This window comes from Myotis davidii, unplaced genomic scaffold (genome assembly GCF_000327345.1).
Source record: "Myotis davidii unplaced genomic scaffold, ASM32734v1 scaffold2636, whole genome shotgun sequence".
NCBI classification, from domain to species: Eukaryota; Metazoa; Chordata; class Mammalia; order Chiroptera; family Vespertilionidae; genus Myotis; species Myotis davidii.
In genome coordinates, this window is record NW_006287837.1 from 86,816 (window position 1) to 97,797 (window position 10,982).

Here is a 10,982-nt window from a genome sequence, read left to right on the forward strand (position 1 = left end):
GTAGTAGAGACAGAGAAGCATCCATCAGATGCTCCAAACTCAGAGGGAAGGTAGGGGAGGGTGGGGGTGAGCAGGAAAGATCAACCAAAGGACTTGTATGCATGCATATAAGCGTAAGTGATGGATGTGGACAACATGGGGTGAAGGTGAGGGCAGGATTGGGGGGATGAGGAGACATAGGGGGGATAAGGACACATTTGTAATATCTTATTCAATAAAGGGAAAAAATATTTTTTTAAAAACCTTGATGTGTGAGACAGGAGGACAGCAGAGTCTGTGGTGTCGTTTTTGCCTTAGTTCAGGTGGATGGAGACAAGACAGGCCATTGTCACAGTGTAGCTCTGTAGGCCTGAGGGGCCGGTCTGCCCACAGCAGGGCACCACGCTCATCCGGATGCTACATGAGTCTGGCACTGCTGCCTCCTGCAGCCTTGATATTTCTACTAAGTCAGACCCTCAGGGTGGATTCCTGTCCTGGGTCCTCAGTCCCTTCCCTGGTAACTCCTCCGAGATTCATATCTCCCTGTGGGTCCTTTCCCTGTGGGCCCAAGTCAGCGGTGGATCCTTAAGACCTTGCCTCAGTTCCCCTCTCCTGGGCTCATCCCGCTTAAACAGTGGAGAGAGGCCTCCACCCTCTGCTGGGAAAGGAGACAACTCCTGGCCCCCTGATGTGACACCAAAGCTCCGCTTCACCCCTCAGAAGTAAGTCTGACCTTTCCCAGATCTAGTGACCCCCATGGCCTCCAAGAGCACCCACCTCCAGCAACCACCCCTGGTGAGTGTCTCTTCAGCCCCTGGGCCTGCCCCACAGTGTCCAACCCTGCCCTTGTCCCTCAGGCTCTGACCCTTCCGTGGGCTTCTCATCACCACTCCACACAGGGGACCCCAGCTCACCAGTCAACCTGACCTGAAGACTATGTCATGTGTCACCACCTCTCACTGGACCCTGAAATGTCCAGAGGGTCTCACCCTGGGAAATGATCTTTCACCCCTGGCTCTTGGGAGCTAAAGAACCACCCTCTCCTGGGATAACAGGCCAAAACTTCCTCCCTGCTGGGTGCTAACACCTGCTGTCTCTGCTCCCAGGCCAGGAGGTCTCTGGAACCTCTGCCTTCCCGGTAAGTCCATTCCCTTCCTGTTCCCTCACCCAGGGCCTCAGTGACCCACGCTCAGGGCAGGGGCACCATCCAACCTCTCAACACAGCACAGACCCCTTCCCGAGAACAGCCAGCCCAAGGGGAGTCGGCCCTGGCCTAGTGGGGCCCTCACATCAGGGGTGGCCAGGGCAGGAACAGGGTCTGAGAGAATCCTGGAGTCCAGTGTGGAGCAAAATAGACACTGCCACCACCAGTCAGAGGTCCCAGGCTAACAAGGGTGAGGGGTGCAGTGTGGACTGAATTGGGGTGCCAGGCTACAGGTGTGAAGATAGCTGCTCAGGAGACAGAGCTGTCAGTCCTGCCATGAAAATCCTCCCTCTCTGTTCTCTGATGCCTTCTCTCCCCCCTGCACAGGGCCCCCTACCCAACCCTAGGACAGCAGACCCCATATATGAGGTGAGTTTGGGTTATGAACATTCTGTTCTGCAGGTCCCAGGGGCCCCAGGATCTGCCCCCAGCCCAGCCCTGGCTGTGCTTCCATGTTCAGGAAAGGGCAGTGAAAAGTGACAACAGAACAGGGGAGGAGGGAGGTGCCCCGGGACAGAACCCCAGGACAGTCAGCCCCCATGGCGCCTGTGAAATACAGCTCTTGTTCTGAGGAAGCTGGAGGGCTCACAGATCTCTTCTTTCGTTGACAGGAATTACGCAACCCAAACACAGAGGTGTACTGCCAGATCATCCCCAGAGCAGACGTGGTGTCTTAGTTCCTCCAAGACTTGAGCCCCAGACCCTGTGGGTATGGCCTGTGCTAGAAAACCAGCTCTGAGCATCATGCTAAGAGAAATAAGCTAGTGTGAGAAAGATAAATATCACATGAACTCACTCATTTGTGAAATATAATGAACAACATAAACTGACGAACAAAAATAGAGCCAGAGGGGAGGGGAAATATTTTAGAATATAATAGTAGTAATCCTGTTATTGGCAGATTTTTAATATTTCCTACAATGTTTGTGATATCATACTATGTTATACAGTGTTGATAATATTATTATACTCATAATCTTATTTTCTTGAAATATTAATGTTTATTGCACATAATATTATATTAAGATCATTTTCTTGAATAATTTATGTTTATTGCATTTAACATTATTATATTTAAAATAGTTCTCTTGAGATAAAAATAAATAAATAAGTAAATAAAAATGTTGTAAGGGATTGCTGAAAAGAAGAAACAGAGAGAGAAACCTAGCCATACAGAATTATGATGGCTATAAATAAGTACCTCTCCATAATAACCCTAAATGTAAATGCATTAAATACTCCAATCAAAAGGCGTAGGGTAGCTGAATGGATACAAATTCAGAACTCAACTATATGCTGTCTACCAGAGACCCACCTCAAAACAAAAGACACACACAGGATAAAAGTGAAGGGATGGAAAAAATTTTTCCATGCAAATGGAAAAGAAAAAAAAACTGGAAGAACAATACTCATATCTGACAAAATAGACTTCAAAATGAAGGCCATCACAAGAGACAACAAAGATCACTGCATAAGACTAAAGACATCAATCCAACAAGAGTATATAACCCTGGTAAACATATACACACCCAATATTGGTACACCTAAATATATAAAAAAATCTTCTAGAGAACTTCAACAGAGAGATTGACAACAATACAGTCATAGTAGGAGACGTTAACACCCCTCTGACATCACTGGACAGATCTTCCAGACAAAAACTTAACAAGGAAACAGAGACTCGAAAGGACACACTGGATCAGATGGATTTAACAAACATTTGTAGAACATTTCACCCCAACGAAGCAGAATATACATTCTTCTCAAGGGCATATGGAACATTCACAAAGATAGACCACATGTTAGGACGCAAAACAAGTGTCTACAAGATCAAGAAGATTGACATCATATTAAGCATTTTCTCAGATCACACTAGAAGAAATTATAAATAAACTACAGTAAAAACAACCCAAAACATTCAAACACCTGGAAGCTAAATAGCATGTCATTAAGCAATGAATGGGTTACCAACAAGATCAAGAAAGAAATCAAATCTTCCTGGAAACAAATGAAAATGAACACACAACAACCCAAAATCTCTGGGACACAGCAAAAGCAGTCCTGGATGGAACTTCATAGCACTACAGCCATACCTAAAAAAAAAAAAGAAAGAAAGAAAATGAGAAAAATCAGCAATAAACTATTTAACCCTACAACTTAAAGAACTAGAAAGAGAAAAACAAGAAAAGCCCAAAGTAGAAGGAAGGAAATAATAAAAAGTACAGCAGAAATAAATACCATAGAGACTAAATAACAATACAAAAATCAATGAAATGAAGAGCTGGGTCTTTGAAAGGGTAAACAAAATTGATAAAGCATTAGCCATACTCATCAAGAAACAAAGAGAGAGGACCCAAATATTGAGTTACAACTACCTTCTAATCGATCTCCTAGAAAATATCCATAAACTCTCTGTTAAATTCTCAAGTCACACACTACCAGCATCTAAATTAGCAGAAAATTCCATCATTTCCTTGGGGTCCCCCGCCACCCCCAGCACCCTTCCCCACATGTCCACTTGCAGACTCACAGGGTGATAACAGTTGTCCCTGCATCTCTCCTTTGTTCAGCTGCTGCCACCTTCAGGAAGGTGATGGTAATCAAGACTTGGAGCCCGAGAGCCTGGTCCCACAGCTGACCAGGAAGGCAGGACTGGGCCTCCACACGGGTGGGGTTAGGGGCACCAATGACCATTCTGCAGCCCTGGGGGGACTGGGTAGTTGGGCAGACAGAGCTGCCCAAGGTGAGGGGACAAAGAGCTGATGCAGGACTGAGTGGGGAAGGACTGAGGCCTCAGCTGGGAGCACTAAAGGGGAGGTAATGGAATGTTCACAGGGAAAAGGCTGGATTCTGCGGAGAAACACTCTGGTGCACTGACTCAGCTGCAGGCGCTAAGCAGGCTGTGTGCCTCCTGCTGGCCTCATCTCACAGCTCTCACCTCCAGGAATAAGGCTCTCTCCTCATGTCCACCTGCGCTCCCTCACCTGGGCGCCTTCATGGTCCACTTTACTTGAAAGGGCTCTGGGTCCCTGTCCTGCACTACAGGGAGGGGGAGGGGAGGCTGAGTCACCCACAGACAGCCCAGCAGTGGTGTCCTGAGGAGGGTTTGGAGAGTCAGGAAGGTCCTCACACTCCCACTTCCTGGGTCCTGATCTGAAGTTGATGGCGAAGCCTGACACCACCTGCTCCCTCAGGTGCTGAGAGATCTCCCTCACCCACCCTGAGCAGACCTCCCCCTTGACTGCCATCATCATCAACCAACAGCATTTGGACACTTTCTTTTTAATGGTGGTCAGATGCTTTCCAGCTCTAGGGGAAAATGTGACTCTCTAAGGCCAATAACACATCTCTCCTCATTCTTCAATAGGAAGTTTCTTGAAATGCCCAGGAGGACCCACCACCCACTGAGGAAGGCCCAGTCTGAAATATTTCACAACAGCCCAGCCAAGGCCCATGTGCACAGATGCTAAGTGGCAGGGCCTTCAGAGCCACAGGCTCACGACCATTGTCCCCTGTGACCACCCCTCGTGCAGGAACATCTGGGCCCAGGTGTCCATCCTATATTACCCACTGCCCCTAAACCATCTCCCTCTACAATGACTTAGGCCCTGGGGATAGTTCCAGGTCACCAGTCCATGCTGCCACACCCCAATATGAGCGGCTCCCCTGGGAACCCTGATGTCTGAAGCAGGAGCTACACCCTGAACAAATCTAAAGAGTATTTGAAGGGTGGGGGCTGTTGCAGTAAAAACACTTGCATTTATTTGTCTCAGGTGATGGAAAAGGACGCCTGGAGCTGAAGGAGGAGTGTGGGTGCCCTCTAGTGGCTTGTTCCTGCTAGAAGAGGAGAGAAAGGGGCAGCAGAGTTGTGAGATTGGGGCTGAAGTCCCACAGAGGGCACAGTCAGGTTCAGAAGGAGGCACAGTTAGAGGTGATGACTGATGACTACCTTGGCTCACTGGCTGGAAACTGGGTTGTGAAAGGGTGTGGCCACAAATCAGAATGACTCCAGTGGGTTGTACTGGAAAGTGGGGTGAGGAAAATTCTGTAGACACTGGGAAGAGAAAACACATCATAACCAATCTATATGCCATGCCATTAGACAGCCTACTCTGATGTTTATACCATCTCATGCATCTTAGCAGTAAACACAGTCATTTCTTCCTTAGGAAGAAAAGTCTTATTAAGAGGAAAACAATATCATAGGAGTTTGTCTATATTTTCAGAATCATACACTGTGACATCATAACTTCAAAATGAATTTATGCCTCCCTCATTCCCAGCACATGTGGGCTGACAACCCCTGTCTGAATCCCTAGGCCCTCTCTGAACTACAGAACCTATAATGTTCCATCATTAAGGGGTTGGGTGGGGTCTTTGTAGTGTTCTCGCCATTCCTCCCGCCACCTCTCAGACTCTGGCCAGAATGTTGTCCACTCTTGGGTGTGATACCTAAATTACAGACCTCTATTTCTGTCCTCCCTCCTTCCCAACATGTGACAGGTGCCTTCTGCAGGTCATTTTGAGGGAAAAGTTCTCAAAAAAACTGTTGCCTTGGCCCACCTGAACTAACCTCCACCTTTAGCGCCATGATCATCAACCAGAAGCATCTGGAAACTCTTCTCAATGGTGGTCAGATGCTTTCCAGGCAAAATGTGAATCTCTCTGTACAGGGATGAGTAACAAACAGACAGAGGGAAATGGCATTAGTGTTCACAGAGAGTGACCTATATGAACCCTTAAAATCACAGGAGAGTCCACATAAAATCCACATTCTTGAACTAAAACATGGATCATGGGAGGCTTTCACCACTTCCTAAGAGCTAAACTACAAAAAGTGTTATCGATGATGAACTAGAAAAATTAAACCTGCATCACAGTTACTGATAAATGGAAAATGGTTACTGGCTTTCCTCTAAAGAATATCCCAGTGCATGTTTTCATTTTACAATGATGTAAGGGTCCCTTCTATCAAGAGGTTAGCTACACCCTGAACAAATTTTTTAAAAACAATTTTCATTGTTGCAGGAATACAGATGTCCCCCACTTTGCCCTTTCTCTCCTTCCACCAGCCCCACCCCTCCTGCAGGCCTTCACCCCATTACTGCCTGTGTCCATGGGCTATGCATATGTGGTTTTTGGTTAATCTCTTCATATTGCCCCCACTCCCTCCCCTCTGAGACCTGGTCCAGCTATCCATGCCTCTGCACCTATTTTGTTTGTCAGTAAAAATTTTTACACTTTATCACTTTAAATCTATAAAGCAAAGTGAGAGGAGACCTCTGGGCACTCACCCAGATCCCAGCACCTCCCACCAGCAGAAGGATGAGGTAACTGCTAAGCTTCCCTGGCCCTGAAGACAGAGGTGTGTGCCCTGTGTGCTGTCCCTGAGCCCTGATGTCCCTGCATCCACCGGCACTGCTTGGTGGGTCTGGCCCAAGGCTGGAAGCGTCCAGCCCCTCTTTATGGTTCAGTCGGGGCCTTCGGGCCAGTGCACAGACAGCAGGAAGCTCTGGAAACTGAATCACTGCATGAAAGCACCCACGGGGCTCTCAGCTCTCAGGGCAGCTCCTGGGTGCTCCCCGGTGCACTGGAGGCCACATCCCACCTACCATGATAGAACCTGCCAGCCCCCCAGGTGGTGATTACTCAGACCTGGAGGCCCTTTGCCATGAGGCGGCCCTGATCCAGACCCTGCTTCCGACGTCCGGAGGGTTACTGAGGCCTGTGGTTTGGTCACTTGGCTCTTTGAGTCCCTGGACCCTGTGCCACAGAGGCCGTGCTGAGCAAGGAGGGAATCAGGAGTCTGAGGAGGAAAGAACCTGCAGTGAGAGCGGGAGGTGGAGTCAGGGCACTGGCATCTGAGATAACCCCTGATGACAGATGGGAAGGTCCAGTCCTTGTGCCCAGTTTGTTACCCAAACAGATTGATAACCAGCTCTGCCTGTCTTCACACTCACATTGATTCACAGACACCATTAAGTAAATTATAGAAACCACACAATCAAAGCCTGGAACCTGCCCTGTTATCCTACCACCTGTGACATCTGTGGTCAGAGCATGTTCACTGGAGACCAGGGGCTGGTGTCAGTGTGGGAGGAGGCCAGCAATTTCCCTTGTTTGTCCCAAAAAGGGAGGGCAGGGGTCTCCTAACAGGGAGGGGTCAGACCCCCATTCATTCCTCCAAAATCAGAGCCCTCCCCACCTCTACCTGGTGAGTGACAGCTCATCTCCCAGGGTGGGTCTTGGTGACAGCCTGTGTCCTTCCTCTTCTCAGTGACACCTGACCTGAATCAAATTCTGGACTCTGGACCCAGGGGGAGTTACTACCACAGAAGGAAGGAGCCCTCACCAGGCCCTTCCTTGAAACCTCGGGGGCAGCGAGCTCCTCCTGGGTGGGTAGTTCTCCTGACACTGGATCTGGAGTCCTCTGGACAACCACCACCCTCTCCCTGCGTTCACCCTGTCCTGGGTGAAGTCGGGCAGCCTGGGACCCACAGTGACTGGCCACTCAGCCTGGAGGTCAGAGCCCACCCCTGCTCAGGGCTCAGGGTCAGCTCCCACCCTCTGGAGCAGGGATCCTCAAACTTTGTAAACAGGGGCCAGTTCACTGTCCCTCAGACCGTTGGAGGGTCGGACTATAGTTTAAAAAAAAAACTAGTCGGCTGCTAAGCAACAGGCAGCGGTGGCAAAAACACCTGGCGGGCCGGATAAATGTTTTCGGCGGGCCGCATGTGGCCCCCGGGCCTTAGTTTGAGGACCCCTGCTCTGGAGCCTGGTCAGCATCCCTGATGCAGCCACAGGTCACCTTACGCCCTCCAGGTGGCGACATTGGAACACACAGTCAACATTAAATTAACAAAGGAACTTAGCTTTGATGAAGGAGATGGGAAAGGAGCCTGATTTCCACATCACAGATCCTTCTGGGCTCCTCCCATGTGTCCCCTTTGTCCCACAGGCTCCTTCTATGGGGCTAGGAGCACCTGCTCTCTCAGGGACCTTGTGCAGCTCCCCATCCCTGCCTTGTACCACCATGGGGAAGGCAGGGGGACCACAAGCAAGTCCCCCAGGCAGAGGACAGAGGCTACCCCAAGGGGCAGGGAGCACATGGACAGGATCAGCCAACAGATGCAGAGAGGGAAGGTTTCCCTAAAATCATGGCCCTCAAGGGCCACATGCCCCTGCACACGGGCAGCAAGCCCTTCCAGTGTCCCTACTGCTCCAGCAAGTTTAACCTCAAGGGCAACCTGAGCCAGCACATGACGGTCAAGCAGAGCATCATGGACATCAGCCTAGACAGCCAAGACCCCATGATGGAGCTGACAAGCACCAACCCCTTGGACCTTGATAGCCAGCAGGAGATGGAGGGCTTCGAGGAGAATGCCTATGCATACGTGGGCGTGGACGACAGCACCAAGGCCAGCGTCCTGACCAAGCAGGCCATGAAGAAGATGGCCTGCTGCCATGTGCTATAGCGAAGCTGGGCTGCCCAGAACCCGGTGAGGGGGTCCTGGGTGTGGGGGTGAGACCTGCGGGCTGCGGGCTACACTCTTGCAGCTGAGAAATGAGCTACTGCCCCACTGTGCAGAGCCCTCTCCCGACACTGAGTCATTTGCACCACTAGGGGCTTGTAGACCAAATGGACTGTACCACTGGCCTCAGCTGTGAACCTGGCCCAGGTCCCAGGCTTTTGGGGACCCAGGTCTGCGTCTCCTGGGCCTGCTGCTGTGGGAGGGTGGGGGAAGGGACAGGTCACAAAGGCACAGGTTCTCAGGTGTCTGCAGGCCCAGCAGCGCTGGGGCAGCCAGTGTGGGCAGAGCCAAGTGATGGCCCCTCAGGGGCCCAGACACTGAAGAAGGGATCACTCCAGCTAGGCCTTGTTTCTCCCCTGCCTGCCTCTAGAGATGTTGGAGCCCCAGCTGCTCAGCACTGTCCACCCCAACCCACAAGCCCTCAGCTGGGAGCAGCCCAAGCCCAGAGCAGGCAGGGCCTCTGCCTTTTACTTCCAGGTGCCTCCGAGCTTCCCTGGAGCCAGGTGCACATGCGCCCCAACCTGGCTGGCAGACGCCTTCCCCAGCCAACCCCCAGAAGCCCAGTCTTACCACCCTAAGGTGAGTTTTGGCAGATGTCACCCAATTCTGTCTTAGCTGGGGCACCTCACATGGTGTGTCCCAGCTCAGTGTCCCCACCGTGAGGTGAGATGAGACACACCTTGGTCAGGCCACACTAACTAGGACATGCAATGGCCCCTTGAGAAGGTACGGGGGGGCAGGGGACCGTGTAGGGGTCACTGGGGACCCATGGGAACTGTCAGGGGCATGACTGGAGCATTTGTCTTCCTTAAGGTGGAACAAGTATCCATTTTGAGGACGGGACAGCCAAGAGTCCGCAGGCTCCCAAGAAGACCAATATTTCAATATTTAAAAAGGAAAATGAGCCCTAACCGGTTTGGCTCAGTGGATGGAGCGTCAGCCTGCAGACTCGGGGGTCCTGGGTTCGATTCTGATCAAGGGCATGTACCTGGGTTGCGGCTCATCCCCATTGGGGGCGGGGGGATAGGGGCATGCAGGAGGCAGCCAATCAATGATTCTCTTTCATCATTGATGTTTCTATCTCTAGCCTTCCTTCCCCAGGCTATTGGCACCGGTTTTCCTCTAGCACCCGGGACCCAGGCCTTTGATCTGGCTGCAGTGGAGAAGCCAAGCTTCTTCAGTCTTCAGTCTTCACTCCAGCCAGAGCCGTCAGTCTTCGCTAGGAGCCTGCATATGCAAATTAACCACCATCTTTTGGGGGGTTAATTTGCATAGTTACGCAGACTGGCTGGTGGGTGTAGCGGAGTGACAACAATTTGCATGTTTCTCTTTTATTAGTGTAGATTTTGCCTTTTCAACTCTGTGTTGCCCATAACATTTTCTGATGGAGAGTGTTTTCCTTGTTCCCAAGGGAAGCTTTCTTGTGTGCTTTGTGTGTCCCCAAACCTAGAGCCACCTGGTCCAGGAAACCCCGGAGGTTGTGCTCTGGTCCTGGGGGTCCAGCTTCTGGCAGGGAGGCTCAGGAGGCAGGTGGGAAGCAGGAGGAGGTGGTGGGACAGGCCCTCTACCCCTTCCAGCCACTCGCCAGTGACTCACTCTGCATCACCCAACAGAGGCCAGAGCTCCCAGGGCAGCTGCCCTCCTCGCCTGTCCCCAGGCGGCTCCTGCCCCTGGAACTGGAGGCAGCAGGCTCCAGACAGGGAAATAGCAAATTCAGGACCCAGGGGCCCAGACTCCTGCCCACTGGCCTCCTGAGGCCTCCGTGGGTAAGGGCAGGCAAGGTTATCCCCAAAGGCACAGAAGGAGGTGAAGCCAACTTCAGCCCAGAAACGAGGTGGGGGGACTGCTGGGGGTGGGGGAACGCTTTGCAATGCAGCCGCTCCAAGGCTGTAGCTTAGTGCAGGGCCATCTCCAGCCTCAGGGTGGCTGTGATCAAGACTGAGGGGAGGACATTGTGGCCTGGGATCAGGCAGCCAGAGACCCCTGCTTCTCTGCTATAGCTCACACTAAGCAACAGATGAGAAGGCTGGGGCTCACGGAGCCTCACCCCAAGTGTGCTCTCCAGACCTCGGGTCCCCCAGCACCAAGTGCCGGCCACAATGACCCTCAGGTGGAAGTGACCTTGTCACTGTGGAAGACATTTTCTCCGGCTCAGAGAATCATCCCTGACAACTACCTCTTCCAAAACGTCTTTCTCCCCTGGTACCAAAAAGAACCCTGTGCCTCCTCCTCCTCCTCCTCCACCTCGTCCTCCTCCTCCTGCCAGA